We start from the raw sequence: 14,743 nt of genomic DNA on the forward strand, positions 1-14,743 counted from the left end.
GATTGACCACAAATCCAGCCGCCACCATTCGTGGTTTCTTACCCGCGGCGCCTCCACCTCTACACACGTCGTCACGGTAGATTACAACCTACTTTTGGGGGCTCGGGGTCCGCGGTGTCGCCAATACCGTCGCCAAGATTACTCAAGGTGCCCCGTGAAGGGACGCTGACGAATAAAGCACGCATTCCACGGATAACACTTTCAGGTGCGCACAACGCGTATGGGTGCGCAGTTGCTTAAAAGAAACGCCTCTTGTGGCAGTCGTGTGCGCGCTAAAAGGTATCACCTACCTGGAAGCCTGAAGACGGCGATGCTTTGGGCGTCCTCGGTTCACAACAGGATGTCACGGGGCCGCCACAGATGTTTCCAGTTCCACTGCCAATGGTTGCCGAATGCACACTGCAGAGGCGTCGATTTCCACACTCCACTGCCGATGCACTTTGTCTCGCATAAACCGCCTTGCACCCTAACCCCTTGAGTCCAGCGGGAGGTTCGTTCGTTGAGCACCCCGTCCGAGTCAAGGTCACACTCCGCCGGTCGCTGACAAGGCGTCCCCTCAAGCTGCTCGGGGCTTTACGAAATGTACAGGCGCGTACAAAACTAAACGAAGCATACACCAGCACGATATTCACGCCCAGCACGGTAAGGGCGACTGAAGCAAAATAGTAGCGGTCTGCGCATGCGCGACTTTGCTGATGCGAAGAAGGGTGGTGGCTAATCTCAGCGCTTGCGTTATCGCTATCAGTTTATTTCGGCTAACGTGTGTTAGTCTCCACAGCACCACTGGGGGTTAGTTGGTAGTTACGATAGCGGGACAATTTTCTGACGCACGAGGGAACGTGACGGAAGAATCGTGCAGGACGAAAGGCTTTAATGCTACGCTCATCTAGCAGACGATGGGGCGTACATGCCATTGGCAGTCGCCAACTCGTTTCCACTTTCTATATCAATAAAGCACTCTCTCACTCTCGTTCTGAGCACATAAATATGGCACCGAATAATCAAAGTATATAATCTGGCAGTGGAATTGCCGTGGGTACCACCCCAAACGGCGGAACTTACGGCAGTTTGTAGACAGCAAAGGTCATATGCCTGCAGGAAAGCGGGTGCCTGACCAAACTCTCATGATAAAAACCGTACTATGGGAAGGATAAACCAGCCTGCAATCCTTAACAATAGCGACCCTTGTTAGACGTAACCTATACCGTTCATACGTGTATACGTGTAACCCTTGGCTATGGCATTCGCCTTTCAAGCAAACGACCACTAAAGCTGCGTGCAAAGGCAATCGTGGGTGTTAAACAATGTACGTTAAACAACTTTGTACTTGTAGGATCGAGTCAAAATACATAGACCATATATTGAGAGTGTTGCCGCCGCGCGTGGGAAAGGTGAAACTTTTTTAAGTGCGATGCACTTTATAAGCGACCCCAAACCATCCACCGCCGGCGGCGGCGGCGTCCGCAGCCCTGCTCTCCCTAGCAACGGCGCAGAGCGGAGAGGAGCGTCGGTAGCAACGGCGCAGTGACGTCACTCACCACGTGACGCCACGCCCTCACCGCTCCCTCGCGGCGCGGCGGTGTGCGCCGCGCGCATCCCTCTCCTCACCCGCGCCGTGACGTCACGCACCACCTCCTCTCCCGGCAGCTGCCGTGCGCCGCTGCGCGCGTCCCCCTCCCCCTTCGCTCGCTCCTCCTCTCTCCTCGCTGGCTGCAGCTGCGCGCGCACCCCTCTCTCTCGCGCGCCCGCCTTCTCTCTCAGCCACCTGGCTCGGCGCGCTCAGCGCGGCGTACCCCCCTTTATATGCAGCGATAAACCGCCAGACCTCCGTGGGTCGGCTCGCGCGCGCTCTCTCGCTACAGTCTCCTGCTCGCTCTGCTCCAGTTTAGACCGTTCGCTGGCTGGGCGCCTCTCAAGGCGATGTCAGAATTACTACGCCGTGTACTCTCGGCGCAAGAAATGCATTCGCACTTCCTCACGATTCCCTTCGGGGAGGTGGGGGCAATTTTTTGTTGCGCATCGATCCATAATTGTCTGCCCTTCGGTATTTCCTTAGCGTAACTCCACTCCGTATGCGGAGCGTTGAACTGTGGCGATGTGTAATGTTTGACGGAAAAGTTTAGCGAATCCAGGTGTTCTTGAAGCGCTTTGTCGGCGTGCTTGTGCTTTATACGGGGTATTTGTTTATTTAAGGCTACATTTTCGCGCGTAACCTTCTCCGACATCTGTTGGATACGCGTAAGGTCCTCTTCGAGCCTGGCGTTATTGTCTTGACCTTTAATGACTTCCCTATTGCTCGTTCCTGCACTTCCCCGCTCGCCAGCCTTTCCGCCTGCTGCTGGCAGTGCGTAGTTTTCCTCGTGCACCTGGATGCTTAGAGCACCTAGGACGACCATTTTCTCTGCTAGGTTATGACTATATTAACCGCTCCCTACTGGCCGGAAGGCTCAATCGATGCACAGGTTTTAGTGCAGTGGACCTTGCCTTTTTTGTAGTGCGTTGAAGTACTTAGCAAGGAATGGTTACGTTATGATTTTTATGTCACAATTCGCAGTGCCACTGTGTTCCTGGGCTTCCTGACTACACCTGGACGGATCGCCGGCGAATTTTAGATTTGAAATAAAAGATGAAATGTTCAGTGATAATTTGTTCTTGTCTTTGTGTTCGCAGCCTTAACGTCGAAAGATTACCTAGCCAGCTGCCAGAGCAAAAGCAAAGCTGGTAGAACGAAAGCAAGTTAGCTAGCTGGCAAAGTGAACGCGAAGCTAGGTAGAATGAAAGGAAAGCAAGCTAGCTTGTCTTCGTGTTAGCAGCCTGCAACCTTTCGCAGCCTGAACGGAAAGCAAGCTAGCTGGCAGAGTGAAAGCAAAGCAAAGCCAGCTTTACAGCGAATTTTACATTGAAATAAGAGGAGCTTCTTGGAAACGTTCCAGTTAACAGCCGTGAGTATGCACACACGTGTATTGAATTCTACAGTAAATGGAAAGCAAAATACGTGAAAACACACATCACACACATGGTTTGACGAATATACACGTTTTTATTTTTTTTTATTTATTTATTTACATGAGTGTGAATGAACCATTAATAAAACAGCGCGATGCTTGACAACCGGGGAACGCTTTGGCTGGTAAGTAACGTTTCAGCAGCGGGCAGAGGTGTATGGCCTTCTCGGGGAGTACACAGGCTGTGTTCCACTGATGATGGCGGTCAGTGCTTGAGTGCCCCCAGAAGCGCTTGGGGATGTCGATCTCCACCATGCCGAAGCTGGAGTTCCAGGGCCGTTCCGGTGACCACGGGGCGGGGCAGAGGACGTGGGTCGGGCAAATGGCTGCAAGACCCTGCAACAAAACAATACGGCCCCTGAGGTAGTACTACTGCCACTGTGATGTGTATCTCACAAGACAGGACAAGGATGAGAGCATCTGACCGACAACTTACGGGGATAAACCGACCGAACGCTAGGCCACAGACAGAACACTAGAAAAAGGTACTATCATGTAGCGGCACTCCGAGTTGTGGCCCCTCCGAGGGACCCCTGATTGACTGAAGGCCGACAACACGGTTGTTGCTCTAAACAAGCAACGGGTGGCGTTAGTTCACACACTCCTCCCACTTTTAGATTGGAACACCTGGGCATATACAACACTGCAGAAGAATTAACACGAACCCCATAGACTCGTTCAACTTAAACGCCTATCACACCTACTGGTCGACAGGTTATGCATGCATTAAATCTGCGTGATCCACTGATAAGTGATCCTAAAGTCTCCCTCACCCGCCCTCCTCTTCCCCGCAGTATGCACAACCAATCACGGAGGGATGAACGAGCATGGACGCCACACCCCTCACAATACGCATCCAGACAGCGGAGGCAGGGCAATCGCCCTAGCACTAAAGCAGCTGCAACCCCCCCCCCCCCCCCATCCCAATCGTGATCTCTCATTGGAAAACACCCATAAAATCATTCTCAGAGGAGCCATCTCTCCTTAGGTGCTCCAAATTCTTCTTGAAAATCGCCTACCGATCGACTCCGTCGGGCTGGTCTGCACTTCTACCTATACTGGGCTGGGGGCAAACAGGCAGCGAAAAAAGCAGTTCGAGAGCTCACTGTTCGAGCAGGCCCAAGCCCCGTCCCCTTGCACGAAGTCCGATCGGCCCGAGACAGCTTGTTTCGCTATAAGGAAACAACTGCGCATAATCTTCTCTCCGTTCGCATATTCCCCCTGGCTCATCCGACGCTATTTCAGTCTGAATGACGCCTGTGGGGCCTCATTCAAAGAAACACTTTGCCCTGTCGTGCCAGACAGCACTTAATTCCCTCCTCCCGCACGTGGCTTGAAAGAAACCTTCATTCATACCATGTGGGCATTGCTAAGTCCTGGTTCTCGTTGTTCTAGCAGACCCGACCTATCTGCTAAGCACAGGCCTTTCCCTGTTCCTACTCGGCACAGGCGGCGTTGAAGCAACCCCCAATCCTAACATCGATGATGTTCCAGCTTTAATGAAAGAAATTTATGGTGAAACCACAGGCACCCTGACAGAAACGAGACACCACATTACCAGCGATAATACCAAAATTCATGAAATTGAGAGGGATTTGAAAAAAGTTGGCGCAAATTGTGTCAAAGTGCAAAGATGCACGTAACTCAGTACGTGAAGTAAAATCAAGCATAACAAAGGAAATGACCATGTGGGCATTTCTAAGTCCTGGTTCTCGTTGTTCTAGGTAGGAATTTAGCCTTTCCATCTTTTCCGAACTGTATCTCTTGCATACTGCTGGACGCGTATCCCAGCTGTCTCTAGTTGTGTTTTGAATCCAGAACAGATCTATGGTTCATTTGTTTCCTACCGTGAGCACACAAGTTACCCAAGGCCTCGTTTGAATGGTTTGTCTAACTTGCCAAGCTTTGTTAGCCCGAGACCTATCTGCTAAGCACAGGCGGCGTTGAAGCAAACCTTAATTCTAAGATCGATGATGTTCCAGCTTTCATGAAAGAAATTCATGGCGAAACCACAGCAACTCTGACAGAAACGAGACACCACATTACCAGCAATAATACCATGCCGAAGCTGGAGCTCCAGGGCCGTTCCAGTGACCACGGGGCGGGGCAGAGGAAGTGGGTCGGGCAAATGGCTGCAAGACCCGGCAACAAAACAATACGGCCCCTGCTGCATAGTTCACAGGCCATACACAATGCTCTTTACGGTGGAAATGTTAAATAAATGAAACCGGAATGAAATTAAAATAATTCAAATGGCCTGCACAGGTATTAATCGCCGTTTAACGATCAGCTGAATACAGAACGTGCAATGGTATCAAAACAGGACACACATCTAGATGGGGTAGTACTACTGCCACTGAGATGTGTATCTCACAAGACTAGGACAAGGATGAGAGCATCTAACCGACAACTTACGGGGATAAACCGGCAGAACGCTAGGCCACAGACAGAAAACTAGAAAGTGGTACTATCATGTAGCGGCACTCCGAGTTGTGGCCCCTCCGAGGGACCCCTGATTGGCTGAAGGCCGACAACACGGTTGTTGCTCTAAACAAGCAACGGGTGAGCGTTAGTTCACACACTCCTCCCACTTTTAGATTGGAACACCTGGGCATATACAACACTGCAGAAGAATTAACACGAACCCCATAGACTCGTTCAACTTAAACGCCTATCGACCACACCTACTGGTCGACAGGTTATGCATGCCTTAAATCTGCGTGATCCACTGATAAGTGATCCTAAAATCTCCCTCATCCGCCCTCCTCTTCCCCGCAGTATTCACAACCAATCACGGAGGAATGAACGAGCATGGACTCCGCACCCCTCACCTCCCTCACAATACGCATCCAGACAGCGGAGGCAGGGCAATCGCCCTAGCACTAAAGCAGCTGCAACCCCCCCCCCCCCCCCCCCATCCCAATCGTGATCTCTCATTCGAAAACACACATAAAATCATTCTCAGAGGGGCCATCTCGCCTTAGGTACTCGAAATTCTTCTTGAAAATCGCCTACCGATCGACTCAGTCGAGCTGGTCTGCACTTCTGCCCGTACTGGGCTGGGGGGCAAGCAGGCAGCGAAAAAAGCAGTTCGAGAGCGCACTGTCTGAGCAGGCCCAAGCCCCGTCCCCTTGCACGAAGCCCGATCGGCCCGAGACAGCTTGTTTCGCTATAAGGAACTAACTGCGTATAATCTCCTCGCTGTCCGCATATTTCCCCCGGCTCATCCGACGCTCTTTCAGTCTGAATAACGCTTGTGGGGCCTCATTCAAAGAAACACTTTGCGCTGTCGTGCCAGACAGCACTTAATTCCCTCCTCCCAGCAAGTGGCTTGAAGGAAACCTTCATTCATACCATGTGGACATTGCTAAGTCCTGGTTCTCGTTGTTCTAGGTAGGAATTTAGCCTTTCCATCTTTTCCGAACTGTATCTCTTGCATACTGCTGGCCGCGTATCTCAGCTGTCTATAGTTGTGTTTTGAATCCAGAGCAGTGCTATGGGTCATTTGTTTCCTACCGTGAGCATACAAGTTACCCAAGGGCTCGTTTGAATGGTTTGTCTAACTTGCCAAGCTTTGTTAGCCCGAGACCTATCTGCTAAGCACAGGCCTTTCCCTGTTCCTACTCTGCACAGGCGGCGTTGAAGCAAACCTAATCCTAATGTTCTAGCTTTATTGAAAGAAATTCATGGTGAAACCACAGCCACCCTGACAGAAACGAGACACCAAATTACCAGCAATAATACCAAAATTCATGAAATTGAGAGGGATTTGAAAAAGTTCGCGCAAATTGTGTCAAAGTGCAAAGATGCACGTAACTCAGTACGTGAAGTAAAATCAAGCAAACAAAGGAAATGAACTTATGGCGTATTCGGTTGGCCGCTCCGGTCCTCTGGCTTGGAGTCGCCAGGTGCCAAGGCGGCTCGCAATCAGAGCGCGAGAGGCAGCGTGCCAACCGAATGCATCGGCGATCTCGGAGCAGCGCGCCTGTAGTGCCTGTAGCGCCAGCGTGCAGCCAGCGCGGGAAGCCACCAGGTAAACCGCGGCGTTTTGTGTCACGTGACCCGTCCTACCGGCCAGATCGCGCCAGGCTCTCACTTCGAAGTCAGAACGGTCGGGAGTGCTCCGAGTCGGAAGCTAACGCTGCGAAAGAACCAACCGAAGGTAGTTCGAGAGCTGGAATTCTACCAACCGAAGGCGCGGCCACTTTTCAGAGCACTCAGGAGCGCTCGTAAACGCCAAACCGAACACGCCATTAGTCATGTGTTCGACGAAACTTCGTCTAGTTACGGGTCATATTTGGGAGTGTAAAGTCATAGCCACTGACCAAGTCAAAATTAAAAAACAATCCCTCCATCTCCACGAAGTGAATGATGATGAGAGGGGCGAAGCTAAAATGCTTATCGATGAAACCGCGAAACATTGTTATAGGTCTTCTTGACGGCGCGCACCATCTGAATGAATGAAGGACATAAGGCGCGTTCGTAGCCGTGCTCGCGTCTCGGTTTGTAGCGCAGTGGGAATTGCGCAACGTAGTTCCCGTCGCGGCCAGAGAGTCGAGGGATCGAAACCGGGCGCCGCCGCGGCAAGACCACCACTCCTCACTCGTACAGCTTGAGACTTCCCACCGCTCCGTTGACAAGCCCGTCGACGACGTCGATGTTTGTGGTGATTATGTAGGGCTTGTTTGGGACGATGAGAATCTCCATGAGTAAGTTGGCGAATTCGGTGTGTGACATTTTAGCCACCTTGGCCGTCGCCTTCTGCAGAGCGTCTTGGGTCGCGTACCCCCGGTACGTGTCTTGAGCTCGCAGGCGACGAACGACAACCTCTTGTTTTTCCTCTCCTCCTTGTTGGGTAGCAACGAACGCGTTGAACGTTTTGACCTCTTCGGCCAATCTTTGGTTGGCCAATCCCTAGGGGGATCCTGCCACAATCATCATCGTGGTGCCGTGTACAGCAGCAACGAGGGACGGGACAGGGACCGAGCAAGAGGACTATCGCCCCTAAAATGTGACGTATCGGAGCCCCTACGGGTTCTTTGTAGGAGCTACGGAACGTCGGACATTTTATTCTGATTTGGTCGGTGATTGCGATTTTACGCTCCCATAGATGAAGAACTTGTTGATTCAGTAGATCACTACGATAACAGGATGACGAGAAACCACCTAATCGTTAAACGCCTTCTTGACACCGACAAGGAAGTCTAGGAGATACAGTTCAAGAGTTTTTTCCACGCACCTCGAGGTACAAGCCGGTGACATCGAACGCGTCCACCGCATAGGTAAGAGGGCCCAGATTCAGAAGATCGAACAATTACAGTAAAAGCTCGTTAATTAAAACTGCAAGAGGCCGCCACGAAGTTCGAAATAATGAAAGTTCGAACTAACGAGAGTGTAGAACAGAAATTGCGCAATACCATGGAGGAGCAGTAGAGCATGTCAGCAATTAGCGTCGTGAAAATGTCAGCTATTGATCGGCCCGCCTCTAATCCTTGAATGCGTAAGTCAGCACTTTTTTGTGTAACAGGTGAATGTAGTGTAACGCCTCCTTTTCACGTATACTTCGCCCCTTCCCCGTGGTCTTTGGCAGCGACAGGTTTTGCGCGTCTAACCCATCCGTCAGCACACTCCTACCCTGATCTCGCGTCCACTTCGACGTAGTCCTGAAAGAAACTTCTTACAAAAAGGTATGTTATTGGTGTTTTAGATTGCTTTTTCTCGATTCAGCCTCTCGTTCCGTTCTTCTCTCCTTTCCAGAGGCGAAGCAGCCTCGTGTGAAGGCAGCGGGAGCGTTTCTCTAGTCGGGGGCGAGGCACCATGCTGCCGTCGCGGTGGCGAGTAATTCGAATTATTCGTGGCGGAATCTGAATGCCATATAACTATTCAAGAAATTTGTGTTATTGGAGTTCTGATGTGTTTCTTGGACACAATTTACACTTGGCTGATTAGCATGCAAAATCTCGAACTCATAGTCAAGAATATTAAGAAGGCTTCTGCAGTTCCATTGAAAAATATTTTCTCTTCCCATTTCGAGTGTTAAGAGCTACTGGAGTGGGATAATATATGTAAGGACTTTCGGGGCTGTTATTCTCGGAGGGGTTTTTTCTGGCTTCTCTGTGGGTTTTGACGAAGGGACCTGTTCCTTCCCCAGCGTCGCTGGCAAGAATGGTGTAACGTCCATCTCGTCGTCGGATGTCCTAGCGGTGCCCGTCGGACCGGGCCCCTTGTATTTAGCACCCTTTAATGTGCCCTTTGCTGGAGCCGCACCCGCCGAGGGCTCAGGAACGCCACAGGCGGCACGGGCGGTGCGGCGGCGGGGGTGGGAGCCCATGCGGGGCCCCAAGTGCCCATCCAGTGTACTGGATGGGCGCCATCCAGTACAGCATCCAGTACAGCAGCATCCAGTACAGCAGACGGGCAGCATCCAGTGTACTGGAGGCCGGGAAGAAGGGACAGGAGCGGCATCGGTCCCGACAGGGACTGTGCCTCCAAAGCCGCTGCTGACTCAGCAAGTGGTGTGGTGACTGCTTGGGCTGCCGTAGACAACCCAGCGGCGGGCAGGGGCGGGCTTAGATCAGATACGCTGACCTTGGTCGTCGCCAAAACCAGACGCTGCTCCACACCCCGGCAAGCTGCGTCGGCGTACTTCCCCGGAGGGAAAGAGGCGAACCTCTTGTCAGCCTCTGGGAAGGTGATGTTCTCGGTGATCTTGATGTTAATATCTTTTTTTCGAATTGTACTTTTTCAGAAGTGCGGGGGTATGACCCATGCGGTCCCCGGCAGTTCCCACGAAAAAGAGTGTCGGATCTACAATTGTCAGTGGGGTGATCTTGTGCCACCCGCGCATTTTGCGCAGGTTGTTCGGCCACGGCAAGAGTTTATACAGTGCCCGAACCACTGGCACTGCCGTGGGTTCGGCATGTAAGGACGGATCGAGCACCGGATAAATCATGCACAATTTATATATTGTGGAAGTGCCGAACGGTCAAAGGTCAGGATGATGTCAGGGTGGGAATTTTCTTGTCTCTGCAGATGGTGATGCGCCTCACGGCCATGACACCCTGCTCCTTCAAGGAGATCCTTCAAGGAGATCCTTTAAGCCCTCAAGGGGTCCGCATCTGTATCGTTCAGCAGACCTGGCTCAGAGATCACACCCTGCGAGCTGTTGAGGCTCCGGTGGGGTGTGACCCTGATGTCCAGATCAAACATTCGAGTTTGTGCTAGGAGCTTTATGGCCTGCTGTTTCTCGTTTACCTTGACAAGGACTTCATCAGTCCTTTGTTTTATAGCTTTATACGATGTTTCAATTACAGCTTCAAGATATTTTGCAATCAAGAAGACTGACTGCGATGCAGGAGGGATTGAGGGATTCTATGGCAAGAAATCGGGAGTAATTATCCGCTTCAGGAAAGCTAGAGGTTGACAAAGGGAGAAAAGATACTTCGGTGCAGCCCCTTTGGGGGGGGGGGGGGGGGGGGCGTTAGAAAGTACCATCCGCTATAGTATAGACCAGGAAGCGGGGGTACATTCTTCAGCAGCCTTACCCTAATAGCAGAAGAGGCCGGGGAAGTCCCTGGTTGGTAAACAGAAAGGGAGCCTATCGGTCGGAGATTGACCACAAAACCGGCCGCCACCATTCGTGTTTTCTTACCCGCGGCGCCTCCACCTCTACACACGTCGTCACGGTAGATTACAACCTACTTTTGGGGGCTCGGGGTCCGCGGTGTCGCCAATACCGTCGCCAAGGTTACTCAAGGTCCCCCGTGAAGGGGCGCTGACGAATCAAGCATGCATTCCACGGAATAGGCTTTCAGGCGCGCACAACGCGTATGGGTGCGCAGTAGCTTAAAAGAAACACCTGTTGCGACAATCGTGTGCGCGCTAAAAGGTATCACCTACCTGGAAGCCTGAAGACGGCGATGCTTTGGGCGTCCTCGGTTAACGACAGGATGTCACGGGGGCCGCCACAGATGTTTCCAGTTCCACTGCCGATGGTTGCCGAATGCACACTGCAGAGGCGTCGATTCCCACACTCCACTGCCGATGCACCCTAACCTCTAGAGTCCAGCGGGAGGTTCGTTCGTTGAGCAGCCCGTCCGAGTCAAGGTCACACTCCGCCGGTCGCTGGCAAGACGTCCCCTCAAGCTGCTCGGGGCTTTCCGAAATCTACAGGCGCGTACAAAACTAAACGAAGCATACAGCAGCACGATATTCACGCCCAGCACGGTAAGGGCGTCTGAAGCAAAATAGGCTCTGTCTGCGCAGGCGCGACTTTGCTGATGCGAAGAAGGGTGGTGGCTAATCACAGCGCTTGCGTTATCGCTATCAATTTATTTCGGCTAACGTGTGTTACTCTCCACAGCACCACGGGGGCTAGTTGGTAGTTACGATAGCGGGACAATGCAGCGCAGTCAGGCAATTATACGGCCCCGTTTGCTCGCTCAACACGGTGGCTCCATAGCTAAAGTTTCGGCTATACGTAGTCGCGTGTTTGGTTCACGTCTGCGCGGGTATTTTTCTATCGTGACGGAAGTGAGAAAGAGGGTCGTATGTTGGACGAGTAATATAGCGGTAAAGGTTCGAGAGTCGTTCAAATATTGGAATTATTCTGTGTCCCTTTATCACCATTCACCTTATTACAGCCTTGAGCTCCGGGTCTTAAACTTGAATACGATTGTACTTGTTTTTTCGAGATGACATATCGTAGAAGTTCGAGAGTCACAAAAAATTAAAATCAGGCTCGTTCAATTTATATATGACTGCACTTTGGAGGATCAGTGTTGCCTTTAAATTGGCCATGAAAACAAAACACAAGTTTGTTATATTCAAAAGGTTTGGTGGTTTTAGTGCACCAAGCGTTTGTCCGGCAGGATACGATGGTTTATTCTTTGAGAAATGAAACAATTTCAGCAAATTTTTAATTATTCCACTAAATAGCGTGTTTCGTGCCATCTCGACAAACAATGTCATCAACAAGACTATAGAGAAAACAGATTTTAAAGTTGGCTCAAAACTACAGAACTTCGTACTGAACTACCCAAACTTACCGTTTATCAAACTTGATTTTCTTTGTCTAGATATGTAAGTCAACGTATAAAAGGCTATGTAGTGAAAGCCGTTAACCGCAGAACACGATAAATTTTACAAAACGACTATTGACACCTTGAGTTCTGTATGCCTGCCCGTTATATCGCTTTTTTCTGCTGATCTCAACAGAAACTTTACCTAGCACGGGCTGGCATGGCAGCACTTTACTCACGCCTAACAAAGTTTCTATGCGCATAAACAGACCCACAAGCGCGCACTCAAACGAGCACGTATATACGGTTTGCGGCCAGCTTCTCCGCGTCCAGACATAGCCTGCCAGAAAAAGGGGGGGGGGGGAAGGGGGAGTAGGAGGGACGCTGCCTTCACGCTCACCGAAGCGCTCACATGCCGCTCATTGCCTTTCCATCACCAAGCTGCCCTTGATCCGAGACGTGACCTGTGACAACTTGTACGCTCGCAGGATGTTCGACGCCACTGAAACTGACGCAGCGTGCAAAATGCGTTGCTGTTTCTGTTCGTCGGGTGCGGGAGGTTTAGTGAGGCGTTGCCTCGCTCTTTCTTCATTCCTTAGTTGTGTACAGCGATAGAAAACGATGTGCGGATTTTATTAACAAACCTTGCAAAAGGTTTGCCGCAAATTTCTACAAGAACTTTAAGCCGTGATCCTATTCAGCCTGCCTCTTCCTTTTGCAGAAGTGGCTATAAAGATTAAAAGGCATCGCAGCTTGCTTGAGCGTGGATGGAGGGGATTTTCGAAACTAGGGACTGCGTTTTGTTGACTACTTTCGGTGCTTTCATCTTATATGCGCGTAGGCTCGAGGATAATTTTATAAAACATGTGGGCCCTAAATGGTAGACAACAGCAACAACGCTGCAACAAATTGCGCCATGAAGAGTTTGGCGTTTTGACCAAAAAGCCCACTAATTTGGAGCTTTGCACTTCTATACGTCGCCATAGGTCGACCGAGAGAAAGCGAAATAAGGGAAGCAATTCTACGACTTTTGTCAAGTTAACACGTCACCATCGCTATTTTCACAGCTCCTTTGGGATGTCCGGTCGAATATGTTTATGTCGTTGTATACGTGCTCACAGATACACAAGGAGCAGAACACAAAATGCCGTGTGGCGTAAAAAGCGTGATTCAGTTAAGAATGGTGAAACGCGACTGCACGTTTTTGTTCCTCCGCAGAAATTAGGGAAACTCAGAGTTTGTTTTATTTATCAACATTTGCTGCACTTTGGGAACTCAAAATATCGCTTGCAGTCACCTTGCTTTAACCGGACTCCAATGCTCTGACGCTAGTGACTTCATATTTAGCGCTCTGCATGCTTAGACGAGTGACAGGGACAGGGAAGGAACAGAGCGTACGTTAGTGTATGGGTTTCACTGACCCGCCCACACAAACTGAATTTAAATTCAAGACTGAACAATCTAGCACCCAAAGCGAACTTTTGTGGCTTTCGATGGTAACCTGGCGTCGCATGAAAAGACAAGCTAATTCATAGAATTTCTTCCTGGTAATCCCTTCTGACAAGGTAAATGTTCCAAGTGAAAGGTGTCGTGCAGTATAAATAAAATGCGATCACGTAGAGGTCACATTCGAACTCGAAGTACCATTAAGCCCGGTGCCGTCTTTAGCAGGTTAAGGAGACATTATACACATTGAGTACCTTCGTTCACAGTTTTATTCCTTTTACGTGGTTTTCTTGCCATTTTTCTTTGCTTTCGTTCTATGCAACCAGCCACATTCAAGAAATGCCGTTTCCACGGCAGCGATTTTTTATTTTCTGGCGGCCTAAATATTTTATAAATAGATCTGGAGTAAAAGTGCTGCGACAACTATTTCGTTTTATGTGTCCTGTCTCCGACGAGTTCCTTAATAGAAATTAGGTAGGACACGTTGTTTTTCTGTGCAGGCGTCTTTTTTTTCAGCCTGCATTACCTCTCCAAGTGCGTTACGATAGCTGACAACTATGTGTCTCTCTAATTCCTTTGCAAATACATCAGACTCAAAATCCTCGGAGCTTGTTGCGCCATATACATAGACTGATAAATATTTTACGTGCAGATTTACATAGAAATGATCCATGCATACCAATAACGCTCTTTTATGTAAAATTGGGTAAACAAATCGTCCACCCCACAGAAATTGAATTTGAGGCATGTCATAGGTTTCACGATGCATAAAGAAAAGTTCATTTGAGAAGAAGAAATTCAGCGTTATAAACAGGGTTGAAAAAAGAAACAAGTTCTGCCCATAATCAACGTCATCCGTCGGTGCCTTTGATCTGTCTAATGAAAACAAATGCGTAGAGGGATACAAACCTACATGCACGTCATTTGTATGTACAGTGCGCGTCAGGCTTGTCTAGGGCAAGCGAGCGCGCGGCTTGGGAGCGTGCTGGCGACATCTGCTGATAGCGGCTGGGTTGGAGATAGCTTGCCATTGCGCGTGCGCCGATCTCGGGCAGGGTCAGGCCGGTCGTCGTTTCGCATGTGCCGCTCGAACTTGCAGACGCCACCACCCTCGAGGGGCGCTTGTCTTTCACAGTGGCAGCCGCGAGCGTTGACAGGACGGATAGTCTGCGTCGTTCGACGCGGTGCACTAACCCAGCAGGCGGTTACACAATAATACAAAACGACCTGCGCTAATCTTCTGAATCTTACGTTCAGTAAACGAAAAGCACG

General features: G+C 50.3%; 1 long non-coding RNA gene across 1 annotated transcript; it reads right to left on the reverse strand.

Moving 5' to 3' along the window:
- Positions 1-3,190: 3,190 nt before the first annotated feature.
- Positions 3,191-11,257, reverse strand: LOC144162077 (uncharacterized). Its single transcript, XR_013320596.1, has 2 exons — positions 10,905-11,257; positions 3,191-3,341 (listed from the first exon to the last, which is right to left on the reverse strand). It is a non-coding gene; the product is annotated as an uncharacterized LOC144162077 (long non-coding RNA).
- Between the last annotated feature and the right edge of the window lie 3,486 nt (positions 11,258-14,743).

The sequence above is a fragment of the Haemaphysalis longicornis genome, unplaced genomic scaffold, assembly GCF_048455015.1.
Source record: "Haemaphysalis longicornis isolate Haplotype H1 unplaced genomic scaffold, Haemaphysalis longicornis Haplotype H1 scaffold_12, whole genome shotgun sequence".
Taxonomy (NCBI): domain Eukaryota; kingdom Metazoa; phylum Arthropoda; class Arachnida; order Ixodida; family Ixodidae; genus Haemaphysalis; species Haemaphysalis longicornis.